Source organism: Cajanus cajan, chromosome 5, assembly GCF_000230855.2.
Source record: "Cajanus cajan strain Asha chromosome 5, NIPB_CcT2T_4, whole genome shotgun sequence".
Taxonomy (NCBI): domain Eukaryota; kingdom Viridiplantae; phylum Streptophyta; class Magnoliopsida; order Fabales; family Fabaceae; genus Cajanus; species Cajanus cajan.
The window spans coordinates 18,968,496-18,982,855 of record NC_138521.1 but is presented as its reverse complement, the minus strand read 5'-3'; positions in this window follow the sequence as shown (position 1 = coordinate 18,982,855).

Sequence of the window (14,360 nt, the reverse complement as noted above, 5' to 3'; positions counted from 1 at the left end):
TTGGTTTTTCTTCCTTTTTCTTGTTTTCTGTGTAGGTTCCTTAGTCTTCCTTTCTTTTTCAACATACTTTTGAACTTTTTGGACATGAAGGAGATCTCATCGTTTGTTGAATCTTCTGAGCTATCTTTTGACATGCTTGACTCAGATTCAACTTTTAGAGCTTTTCCTTTCTCTTTTCTTCCACTCATTTCACCACTCTTCAAGGCAATAATATCTTTTCCCTTGGTTTGATCTCTGTTTTTTAAGTGAACCTCAAGAACACAAAGTGTTCCAAGAAGTTCATTAAGAGTGAGGACTTTTAAGTCTCAAGCTTTAGAGATGGTAGTGGCTTTGGGCTCCCAAACCTTAGGAAGGTTGTCTAGAATCTTGAGATTATTTTGAGCTTTGGAGAACTTAGTTCCCAGGGATTTTAACCCATTTAGAATTTGAAATCTTCTAAACATTTCATGATGGAGGAAGCCCATGGGCCAAGGGCCCAACTACTAGGGCTATGGTAAAGAGGATCCAAGAGGAGTGGGCCCAAGCTCAAGGAAATCCCATCACACTTTTTAGTTGGGCTTTTATTCAAGCCCAAGTAGAGTAGGATTAGTGTAGGTTTGGGCCTTAGGGCTTGTATTTTCTTTAGGCCTTGTGTTTCGGCCACTTAGATTAGGAATTTCATTTCATGGTCATTTGAATTTAGGGTTTAATTAGGGTTGCATGTGTATACTCATTAGAATGTAATTAGCCTTGCATTTGGTATGCATTTCGGCCATGTGCACACATGCACATGGTGTGACCGAAATGCAACTCAAATGGATGACAAATTACATTCCAAATGAGTGCACATGGGTGTGTGACAGGGTTTGGCTCCAAAATTTGAATTTTGAATTCAAATTTTGGGCGCCTAAGGTTAAGTAAACCATACCGTGGTTTCACTTAACCTTAGGCTAACCCATTGTATACCTAAACCTAATTTTGCCTATAAATTCTAGATGGCCGAGATTTGTAAACACTTTTGGATTAATTGAATGAGTTTTCACCATTTGAAACCTCTCCCTCTGAAAGTCTCTCTCAACCTACGTCTACCCTTCTTGAGCTCCTCTCTTTGTAGAGCTAGGTTGCTACTCTTCTATCCGGACTTAGCTTGATCAAGTCTAGGTCACATTGCTTCTTCTTGGAGCTTCCTTCCTTGCAAGACTTCCAAGGAACCGAGAAAAATTAGAAGGTGTTCTTTGAGGATTCACCAAGTGGAACCTCATCAAGTGGTATCTAGAGCTTCGGTCTTCAAGAGATAAGCTCTTATTTCTTGTCTTTTGAATTGTATGATCCGTGTTCATCCTTGTTCATCTTTGTGTTCATGTCATTTTAGAGTTGATTCCTTCCTAGATCTATTTTCTTGTCTTAAAATTGATGGATCTAGTTTCGGTTTTTGCTTGAATGATTCATACGTGCATTTCATCTTGAATTGCTTTTCATGAATCATGCTCCATCTCTTATGCTTTTAGGAAATTTCTGCCTATGAACATTTTGTTTTGTTTGAGTCTTATTTGAAATTTTTTCCGGTTATTGTGTGTTTGAGTCTTTTCTTTTTAAATCCATGTCTAGAAGTCATGTGTAGCTCTTGTTTTTGTTGTCTAACTCTTAGCTATGCTTGTTTAACTTTTGTTTTCATTTTCTTGTGAACATTTTTCTGGATTTGGCCGAGATCCTTTTAGTCCTTCTGTGCTCATAAACTTTGTTTTGATTTGAGTTCATAAACTACTATTAGTTCATTAGTAGTTTTCTTAGTTTTAGGTTTCCTATACTATAAAATGTCTTACAATTTTTTGCTTCAATCCGTGAGTTTAATCTTGTTTGTGTATTGATTGCTGAAACTTTGTGTTTAGCTCAATTTGAAATTTGAATTTAAGAGCTAAAACTGTGCCATGTGCTAAAAACAAAGCAAGTGTCAAAAACATGTTACATTTCATCTCATTTTGACCTAATTTGCTTTTCATTTACATCTTAATTTTGAAACGGTTTTTGGTGCTTTGGAAAAGTGTGACCGAGAGTGTGTGCTTCCAAATTTATAAAGGAAAAAGGCATCTCCTAAGATAAAAAAAAAATATAGAACAAAGTTCAAAAGAAAATTGCAAAAGAAATTTGATTAAAAAAAAATTAGTCAAAAACCTAATTGTCAAAGTAAAAGCCAAACAAGGAGATTGTGATTGTTTTAATGCTCCTCTCAGTTTGACATTGCATCTTTGTGAATACATTTTTCAGCTTACCAATTTTGAGTGTTTTGGTTTTGTTACTTAATTCTAGATCCTATCTAGGTTTATTCCTTCTTGTACTAGCCTTTTCCTTGTTATTTGCTCATCTATCTTGTCTCTTTTTATACTCCATTCTTGTCTTCCTTGAATCTCAATCCTCTTGGCTGTTTGTGTTCATTATTGTAACTCAAGTGTGACCTAGTTTTGACCTATAGTCTATCTCCATAGAAGCTAGTTCTACAAGGGTCATCAAAAGAGGACTAAGAAAAGGAGGAGGAAGGTGACAAAGAGAGCTCTGGATTGGCTACAAAAATTCAAACACCAAACACTTTTGTTGCTGGAAAATTTGTGGTTGCTGCACTTCATCAAATCCGTGGAGACAACTTGGAGTTTCATTTGATTTGTATTGATTTTTATAATAATAAAAAAATAGAACAATTAGTGACGGATTTAGAGACCAAATTTTTCCTTACTAGTTGAACTTTTATTGCAAAATTGGTCTCTAATTTTTCACTAATTTTTGGTGGCTGTTTTTGTAAAATTCTTAAAGCCACTTGTTTAATTTCTGTTCAGTTTTCAATTACCTTGCAATTGGCCATTTTTAGGAGTGTCTTGGGTGTGTCTTTGGTACACAACCATCTCTCTTTAGCTACTTAATTTCGTTAGACTTGGTGGGAGTGATCCTTTATTGGTCTTTGGTACCTCTCAAGCTTTCACCTTAGGAAAACGTTTTAGATAGCTTTTAAATTCTTGCAATCATTAATTGTTTAGTTGTTAACTCGTCTAGTTATTCATATATCACATTTCATTAAAAATATTTTCATTGAAAAGATTTTTGGTGGAGATTAACTACAAAGGGGATTAGTAATTTTTACTTGAAGAGGCTTGGTTATTAAGTGGCTCTTAGTAGCTCACCTCCCTCCAAAGTTCAATTTGTATACTTAGTCCTCCAAGTATTTAGTCTTAACCTTTTTTTTTTTTTTAAAAAAATTGCTTCAAAAACATCTTTCATTAAAAGAAATCTTTCTCCTATAATGGAAGAATTTTCTACTCCTCATAGTGATAGTAATTCAAGTGATTACAATGATATTGCTAAAGTATCACATGAATTAAGATCACTAAAAATTTGGAAAGAGCAAGAGTCTAAAAAAAGACTTAAAGAAAAACTTGAAAGGGAGGCTCAACTTGCTCTTTTGGAGGAGGAAATTCGTTTATTGAAGGAAAAAGAGGAAAAATTGCATCATAGACACCGAAGTAAACATAGCTCCCAAGCCCATAGTTCAACTATAGGAGAATCTATGCATGATGATAGCCTAGCCTTAGGTGATCATTACCAACAACCTCCTAGAAGAGTTCATAGGACCCCCAAAACTAGGGAATCTAGGGTAGATCTCCCTTATTTTCATGGAAAAAATGATGTGGAGGGGTACCTAGATTGGGAAATGAAGGTTGGACAAATCTTCACTTGCCATCAAGTGAGTGAAGAAAGAAAAGTGTCTCTAGCCACCTTAAGCTTTCAAGGCCATGCCATGTATTGGTGGACATCCCTTGTTAGGGATAGGCGTCTCCATAATGATCCTCCAATTCAATATTGGAATGAATTAAAGAGTGCCTTGAGAAGGAGGCACATTCCCTCTTACTATACTAGGGAGCTTATCAACAAGCTCCAAAGACTCCATCAAAGAAACATGACTGTGGAAGAATATAGACAAACCATGGAGTTGTATTTAATGAGGGCTGACATCAGGGAGGAGGAAGATATTACCATTGCTAGATTTTTGAGTGGTTTGACTTTTGATATAAGAGATAAGGTTGAGCTTCTACCTTATAGAGATTTGAATGACTTGGTTCAACTTTGTATCAAGGTTGAACAACGAAATTTGAGAAAGAATTTCAAAACAAGCTCATACTCATCTTCTTATTCAAAGGTTGACTACAAGAGGGAGGGTAAAAATTTTGAAAAGAAAAATACTTTTGATTCCTCCACAAATCTAGACAAGGGTAAAGCATAAGAGGATAAAGAAAAGAAAAACGCTTCACACACTAGCACCAAGTCTAGTGACATTAAATGCTTTAAGTGTCTTGGAAGAGGCCACATTGCTTCTCAATGCCCTAACAAAAAGGTCATGATACTAAGGGGCCAAGACATTTATAGTAGCCAAGATGAAGCTACTACTTCTCCATCTTCAAGTGAGGATGAAGAAGAAGCAAGTGAGGGAGAGTCATGTGAGGTCACTTACCCTTACAATGGGGAACTTCTTATGATGAGAAGGGTCCTCAATAACCAACCTAGTGATACACAATCCCAAAGAGAGAACATTTTTCATACAAGATGCAATATTTCAAACAAAGCTTGTTCTCTCATAGTGGATAGTGGATCTTGGTGCAATTGTTGTAGCACTAGGATGGTTGAAAAGTTGAGCTTAACTACCACACCCCATCCCAAACCTTATCAACTTCATTGGCTCAATGATGATGGGGACATGGTAGTTAACCAACAAGTGGAAGTAGAGTTTTCTATTGGGAACTATCAAGATAAAGTCAAATGTGATGTAGTTCCCATGGAAGCTTGTCATATTTTGTTGGGTAGGCCATGGCAATTTGATAAGCAAACCCACCATGATGGCCTAACTAATAAAATAACTTTCACTCACAAGGGTAAGAAGTTTGTGCTTCATCCTCTATCACCTTCACAAGTGATGGAAGACCAAGTACAAATGAAGGCCAAATGTGAGCAAGAGAAAGGAAAAGAAAATAAAAAAAAATGAAAAAAAAACTTCTAAAAACTAGTAGTCAAGAGGATTCTAGAGAGACTAGTGTTCCCTCTCTAGAGATAGTTCAAGAAGAGATTTTTGACACAAAAACTTTACAAAAAACCTCTCTCTTACTTGAACTATCTTCTCATATGGAACACTCACATGCACTGCCACAAGTTCTTTGGAAACTTCTCTACCTCTTGAAGTTAAAAATCTTTTAAAAGAATTTGATGATGTATTTCATATTGAAGGCCTAGTGGGACTTCCACCTTTTAGGGGAATAGAACATCAAATAGATCTTGTGCCTGGGGCTAGTCTTCCCAATAGACCAGCCTATAGGACCAATCCACAAGAAACTAAAGAGATAGAGAAGCAAGTACAAGAATTGTTGGATAAGGGTTGGATTCAAAAGAGTCTAAGCCCTTCTGTTGTACCTGTCATTTTGGTGCCAAAAAAGATGGAAAATGGAGGATGTGTTATGACTGTAGAGCCATCAACAACATCATAATAAAATATAGGCACCCAATTCCTAGGCTTGATGACATGCTTGATGAGTTGCATAGGTCATCCATATTTTCCAAAATAGATCTTAAAAGTGGATATCACCAAATTAGAATCAAGGAAGGTGATGAGTGGAAGACTGCTTTTAAGACTAAGTTTGGATTATATGAATGGTTAGTAATGCCTTTTGGGCTTACTAATGCACCTAGTACATTCATGCGGCTAATGAATCATGCCCTTAGGGATTGCATTGGTAGGTTTGTAGTTGTTTATTTTGATGATATTTTAATCTATAGCCAAAGTCTAAGTGATCATGTGGATCACCTAAGACAAGTCCTACTTGTTCTTAGAGACAATCACTTGTTTGCCAATGTAGACAAGTGCACTTTTTGTGTGGATAATTTTATATTCCTAGGGTTTGTGGTAAGCAAAAAGGGGGTTCATGTGGACCCCGAGAAAATCAAAGCCATCCAAGAATGGCCTATTCCTACTAATGTTAGTGAAGTTAGGAGTTTCCATGGTTTGGCAAGCTTTTATAGAAGATTTGTTCCTAACTTCTCTACATTAGCTTCACCTCTCAATGAGTTGGTGAAGAAGGATGTGGTCTTTTTGTGGCAAGAAAAACATAATTTAGCTTTTCAAGAGCTTAAGCACAAACTCACTCAAGCACCTGTTCTAGCTCTTCCTGATTTTAGCAAAACCTTTGAGCTAGAATGTGATGCTTCAGGTCTTGGCATAGGAGCTATGTTGTTACAAGGTGGCCATCCCATAGCCTATTTCAGTGAAAAACTTCATGGGGCTGCCTTGAACTACCCTACCTATGACAAAGAGTTATATGCTTTAGTTCGTGCCCTTCAAACTTGGGAACATTACCTTGTGACCAAGGAATTTGTTACTCATAGTGATCATGAATCACTTAAATACTTGAAGGGTCAACATAAGTTAAATAAGAGGCATGCAAAATGGGTTGACTACCTTGAGCAATTTCCTTATGTCATCTAATATAAGAAAGGCTCTACAAATGTAGTAGCTGATGCTTTGTCAAGAAGACATGTGTTGTTGAACATCCTAGGTTCTCAAATACTAGGGTTTGATGACATAAAGGAATTGTATGAGAAAGACCTTGATTTTGCTAACTTTTATTCTCTATGTATTCAAAAACCTTATCAAGGTTACTATATTTCTGAGGGGTATCTTTTTAAGGAAAATAAACTTTGTATTCCCCAAGGATCTATTAGGAAACTCTTGGTAAAGGAGAGCCATGAGGGTGGGCTCATGGGGCATTTTGGAATTGAGAAAACTCTTTCACCTTTGAGAGAGAAATTCTTTTGGCCTCATATGAAAAGAGATGTTCAAAGATTTTGTAGTAGTTGCATAGCTTGTTTACAAGTTAAGTCTACCACAAAACCTCATGGACTATACACCCCCTTGCCAATATCCAATGCTCCTTGGGTAGACATTTCCATGAATTTTATCCTTGGTTTGCCTAGGACCCAAAGAGGAAAGGATTCCATCTTTGTGGTTGTGGACCGTTTTAGTAAAATGGCACACTTTATTCCATGCCACAAAGTGGATGATGCAAGTAGTATTGCTAAGTTATTCTTTCAAAAAATAGTGAGACTTCATGGGTTACCTAAAACTATAGTCTCCGATAGAGATGTTAAGTTCCTTAGCCATTTTTGGAAAACTCTATGGGCAAGGCTAGGAACTAAACTTCTATTTTCTACCACATGTCATCCCCAAACTGATGGGAAAACTGAGGTAGTTAATAGGTCTCTCGGGACTATATTGAAGGCAATCCTCAAAGGCAACAAAAAGTCATGGGATGACTATCTCCCTCATGTGGAGTTTGCGTATAATAGGGTGGTTCATAAAACCATTAACATGTCTCCTTTTGAGATTGTTTATGGTTTCAATCCTCTTACTCCTTTAGATTTATTGCCCATTCCCGATGTTGCTTCCTTTATACATAAAGAAGGCACTTCTAGGGCTGAATTTGTCAAAAACTTACATGAGAGGGTTAGGAATCATATTCAGTCCTAAACAGAAAAATATACAAAATACAATAATAAGAGTAGAAAGGAAGTTGTCTTCAAGGAAGGAGACTGGGTTTGGCTCCACCTTAGGAAGGATAGGTTTCCTTCCAAAAGAAAGTCTAAACTTAGTCCTAGAGGAGATGGACCCTTTCAAATCCTTAGAAAAATAAACAATAATGCCTATGTCCTAGATCTCCCTTCTGCCTATGGTGTTAGTCCTAGTTTTAATGTTTTTTATTTGTCTCTCTTTACAGGACTTGCTACCCACGAGGAGGATGCTTTGGATTTGAGGACAAATAATCCTCTTCAAGAGGGAGGGGATGATGGAGGAAGCCCATGGGCCAAGGGCCCAACTACTAGGGCTATGGCAAAGAGGATCCAAGAGGAGTGGGCCCAAGCTCAAGGAAAGCCCATCACACTTTTTAGTTGGGCTTTTATTCAAGCCCAAGTAGAGTAGGAGTAGTGTAGGTTTGGGCCTTAGGGCTTGTATTTTCTTTAGGCCTTGTATTTCGGCCACTTAGACTAGGAATTTCATTTCATGGTCATTTGAATTTAGGGTTTAATTAGGGTTGCATGTGTATACTCATTAGAATGTAATTAGCCTTGCATTTGGTATGCATTTCGACCATGTGCACACATGCACATGGTGTGACCGAAATGCAACTCAAATGGATGACAAATTACATTCCAAATGAGTGCACATGGGTGTGTGATCGGGTTTGGCTCCAAAATTTGAATTTTGAATTCAAATTTTGGGCGCCTAAGGTTAAGTAAACCGTACCATGGTTTCACTTAACCTTAGGCTAACCCATGGTATACCTAAACCTAATTTTTCCTATAAATTCTAGATGGCCGAGATTTGTAAACACTTTTGGATTAATTGAATGAGTTTTCACCATTTGAAACCTCTCCCTCCGAAAGTCTCTCTCAACTTACCTCTACCCTCCTTGAGATCCTCTCTTTGTAGAGCTAGGTTGCTACTCTTCAATCCGGACTTAGCTTGATCAAGTCTAGGTCACATTGCTTCTTCTTGGAGCTTCCTTCCTTGCAAGACTTCCAAGGAACAGAGAAGGATTAGAAGGTGTTCTTTGAGGATTCACCAAGTGGAACCTCATCATTTCATCAATGGTTTAGTTCTCCTTCATAGATAACAATTCATAGTGCCTTTGAAGAGTGGCAATTTGTCTATGTTTGACATCTTCAATGCCCTCATGAGTTACCCTGATGACATCCCACGTTTCCTTTGTAATAGAGCAGCTATAGAACTTGTACGATCGATTCTAGATAAAGAATGAAAAAGTATATATCTTGCTTTAGTATTTTGCTGCAAGATGTTGTAATCTTCCTGAGTGTATTCATTCACAGGCTTGGTCACCTTAATGTCATTTTGGGTGATAATCCTTTAGAGTTGGTACTAGGTGGATTTGATGAACATCTCCAACATATCCTTCCAATAGGGTAGTCTTTTCCATTGAAAACTAGAGGCCTTGTAAGAGAAACTCCTTTTGGAAAGTACTATTTTTCACTATTTCTCATTTTGGATCTTTTTCCTTTAGCACTGTTAGATGCTCAACCTTGTCAAAGGCTGAGCTTTAGTACCAATTGTTGGAGAAAAGATACACAATAGGAGGGGGGTTGAATAATGTATATCAAAAACTCACAAGGAATTTATAGAACTCTATCAAAATGAAGGAATTTCACAATTTTTAGCCCAATTGGACCTACTTTTGCCAAATGACCAAAATACCCCTATGTAAAATTTTTTAGAACTTTATCTAGATGAAGGAATTTTGTAATTTTGAACCCAGTTTACTCTCAAAAGGAGTAAGTTTGCTCAGAATCACATTTTACCTTTGTTGACCAAGTTTTAGCCCAATCAAAGAAGAAATGAAAATTTTCGGGTAGGTTCCATGGAAGACAATTTCTCCATCTTAGGATTTCTACTAGCCCTCTATTTTTTTTTTGCACTATTTACTCCGTTTTTCCTCTATTTTGGCAGCAAACAAAAAGCAACAAAAAGAAGCAACAATAAAATAACAACGAAATAGCAACAAAACAACAATGAAAAAATTGCAAAATAGCAACAAAACAATTGTAGTTTTTCTATTTTTTTTCAAAAAACAGAAACAAAATTAGAGACGAATAGCAAACTATTTTTTTCAGCAAACAAAAACAACAAACTCTGTATTATTTAGAGACGACCAACAAAATATAGCAACTATTACAAAAATAGAATACAACAAAAACAACAAAATTATACTATATATGTTGCACATAATTATACAAATAGAGTTCAGTATTACAATTGGCCTAATTGCACCACTTGAACCTACACAAAAATTCTAGAAGCAATTGAACAAATGGTTATTGAGCAAGATAAAATTTGTGAACTATAACTTGTGAAACCGACAATGGTGCCAAATTTGATAACGATGCCAAACATTATCAAATAAACTAGTTTCCCCTAAACAGATTGTAATATAGGGAGATTAGGTCACAATATAGAATCACAAACCATGGGAACATGAATTTTATCAAGAATTAGAAAGGGCAATTTTTATCAAACGCTTTCTATGCAAAAATTATTAGCTGAAAATTAAACTTAAGAATCACGAATTTTAAAATCCAATCGAATAAAATATCGATTGATGTTTTGATTATTGCATTATATAAAAAAAATGTAATCCAAATTCCATCATTTGATATATAATTCAAATTAAAGAATGAAGAACATAATTGTGCTCTATGAAAACCCTATGAAGACAAATATGTTTCATATTGCTCCAATCCGAATTGAATCCAACTCAGTGTTATAAAATTAATTTGAATTAATTCTATTCTTCAATTAATTGAAAATGAAATTCATAATCATGAATTTAGTTTGAAATTAATTGAAGAACATAAAAGAAGAGAAAAGAGGATTTTGGATTTTAGAGGGTTTTACCGCATAATCGAAAACTTGAATCGATTAAGAAAACATAGTTGCGCATCTCCATCATTATCCATGCACAAATTTTTTCGGAGAGAAGATGAAAAGTCTTGACCAAAATAGAGAACAATTCGTGAGAGAGAAGAGAAAATAGAAGAGTTGAGAGAAAATGAGAGAAGCTTATTGAGAAAGAAATCTCAAATCTGAATAAATGAAGTAAAAATTTAATGCAAAGAGTTATTACATGTATTCAAAGACAAAGTAATGAACCTAAAATAAAGGTCCAACCCACTAATTACACTCCTAAAACCTAATTAACTACAATTAAACAGTTTCAAGGCAAGCTGAAAAATTCAGTGCAGGGTCATGAGGTTGAGGTGCGATTTTGAGTTTGAAAACATCCTAACTGGGTTTTTCTCCCAACAAAGAAGTTGTAGATCTCCCTCTTATCTTTCCTAATTCTAAGTTGTATGGCTCTAGACATGGCTTGCATAAGAAACTATGTCAAAACAGGAAATTATTAGGGGAATTTAGTGAATTTACAACTAAATCCTAAATGACTCACTAACACAAATCTAAACTAATACATGAATAAATGAAACTAAAAGAAGTTAAATAAGTCAAAAAATATAAAAAGAGATGTACTAAAATATGACTATTAATAGGCCCATACCAAGTTGTTTTATGTTCATAGTAGTATTACTTCCTTATTTAAGTGACAACGTTCAAGAAACTGAGTTGTTGTATTGTAGATTTGTATCCAATTTACTGTTGATCTAATAAGCCCAAAAAGATCATCTTGTGTTGTCGCTGCGATAGAGTCAAGCCACTTAAATTGCTCATCTTATGTCGTAGGGGATCTCCTAGTTGAAATGTGTGACGATGAATATAATTATTGTGTTGAGGATATGATGTGTTGAGTTGATTATGTTGTTCATATGTTGTGTTGAATTGTGATGAAATGTGTTATTGTGTTGAATTTAAGTTATTGTGTTGATCTGTGTTGTATATTGTGATGCCTTGTTGTATTGTTAAAGATGAGATGATGATGTGATATGTTCCTATGTTGTGTATATGTTACTATAGTTCACCCTTGTGTGTTTTCATGTGATGTGAACTACGATGATCATATATAATATGGGAATATGATAGGAATAGGGTTGGAGTGTTGTTGTGGAGGCCACTTAGAGGTGCATGAGTTGGAGGTCATTTTTTTGACTACCTTGTGGGGGTAGATTCGTATAGACAACATAGTTTCTTAATTGACAACTTATGATATATAGTTTACATACTAGATTACTGTATTTATATTGCACCTATTTATTTAGTCGATTTTATCTTCTCTATAATTTTTTTGTAATTCTTTAATGAAAGATTATAAAAGTAGTGATAATATAGCTATTAGGATCTTATCATATACCATCGTCTATTATAAGATATTATCTAACAATTTTGAGGACTAAGATAAGAAAAAACTTATTAGAGAATAAAATTAAACCTAAAAATATTTTGAGAGAGCAAAAATATATTTTATTCTTTTATGAATGTAACACATAAAAAAAACTAACAATAAAGATAGCCTAACTCCCTATAATCACATGACATTCGTTATTCAAGAAAAAATTATTTTAATTTTCTTTAAATAATATAAAATTGTAAAAATTATCATACAATAATATATTTTTATTAAATTCTTTTGCCCTCCAGTTAAATATAAGCCCTAAGCTGATGCACCTCTAGACTTGATTTTTGTACAGGCATAAAGGCCAGTGTTAATCGAGTATTTTAGATTTGCATAATTTAAGATAAAATATTTTAAAAGAATTTATATTAGTGTAAAAACTTCTATATTATTAACTAATTAAACAGTCATTATTAATATAACTTTTACGATAAATTATTATAAAAATTATATTATATAATGTACCTCATTACACCAAAATTAATTATTTTTAGATAAAAAAAATACATAACATTTCGTCATATAAAAGTAAAACCAAGAGAATCGGACAAGGTATAACATACATTTTTTGTTATCAATCTTGGTATCGTACGCTATCTGAATTGGGAAGACTACGAGACTGATTTTTTCTATTATTATAATATTACAAAATAAAAAAATATTAAATATTAAATTATTTTTAATCTCTTCTTACAAAACTTTTAAGTTATAAAATAAAAGCAATGGATTTATTTATATATCAACTAACTTTACTAATTTTTAAAATAATAAAATATATATGTATATATATATATATTATAAAAATAATAATATTACAAGATTAAAATTATTAAAAAAACTACCATTGAGAAATTTGGTTATTGATTAATCAATTTTTCAATATAAAAATAAAAAAATATAAAAAAACTAAAATTAGAAGTTGGTCGTTAAGAAACCAATTTAATTTTTAATGTGAATAACATATGTAATACTTGAATAAATATATTTTAAAATATGATATTACAGTTAATTTATTTATTTATCGTAATATTATAATAAAAAGTCCCAAATTTCAAACATCTAACCAATATCTTTTATTACTCTTTAATTTTTTCTTATTATATCACGTCAGCAATCATGTTAATTAATCTATATCCTTCTCTCTTCCAAATTCTTTTAAAGTGTCCCACTCAAGGAGTTTCTAAAACCTTTTTCCTTTCCAAAATTTAAACTCCATTTTGTTAACAGCGTGAAAGTATCGTAGATTCGTAGGTGAGCAGTGAGCAGTGAGCACTCTTGCTCTATTCATAAAACTCGCGGTAACGACAGTATCGTGGCAATCTTTTTCCATTAATGGATGACCATGATCATATCCACAAGCTCCATTCTTTCGGACTCACCATGTGTTGGTTACTGTTATTGTTAACCACTTTGCCACAGTCCCACTCTCGAGCACCACCACCAACGCCACCACCACTGCCTCAACCGGCTTTCGACTATTCAGTTTGCACGGAGAAGTCTTACGACTGCGGAAGCCTCTCCGACATCTTCTATCCTTTCTGGGGACAAAACCGACCATCTCAATATGTGGCGCCAGCGAACCCTTCTGCCTCATCTACCACGATGACTCTTAGAATAGCGGATTAAGCCTAACTCAACCCTACAAAACTGGATTGTAAGGTAAGAGTTGTTTTTTACTTATATACTAAGTAATTGCCTAATCTCTAGTTGATGTGGGACTTGGGTTTGGGTTGCTTTTTAATGATCTAGGATAGTTCTGATACCATCTTAAAATAGCAGATTAAGCTTAACTCAAACCTACAAAATCGACTTATAAAGTGAAGGTTGCTTTTCACTTATATACTATTTAATTGTCTAATCTTTAGTCGACGTGATACTTTGTTTTTTCCAATAATGACTACACCACCACGCTTCAAATTGGTTCAAAAAATTTCCAAGTGAAGGAGATCCACACCAAAGACCAAACCATGAGAGTGGTGCGAGCAGACCTAGGCCTCAGTGTTTGTTCCCCGCAACTTGAGGAAACCTACGTCGACCCTTCTCTGTTCCGCTATTCCCTCTCGGTGTACAACATCACCATCTTCTACGACTGTCCCCGCTTCGCTTTTAAATACAACTTTACGTGTGGGTCCTCTCTCTCGTACTTCCAGGTGGAGTACGAGGGTTTGTTCCAAGCTTTTCCGCAGCTTCAGAGTTGCAAGTGACATTTGCACATGCCCACTGTCGCTCCCAACGATGATTTTGCAAGCGATGGAATTGATGCTTTGACGAAAGGCCTCGATAAAGGGTTTGTGCTCGACTATAATGTTTCTCGAGACTGCACCAGATGCCTGGGAAGCGAAGGAAATTGCTCAAGCAATGGTGGTGGTGTTGATGTTGATGTTGAACAGCGTGTACTTTCGTGCTATTATTGTCCAGATGGATCTCATGATCACTTATTCT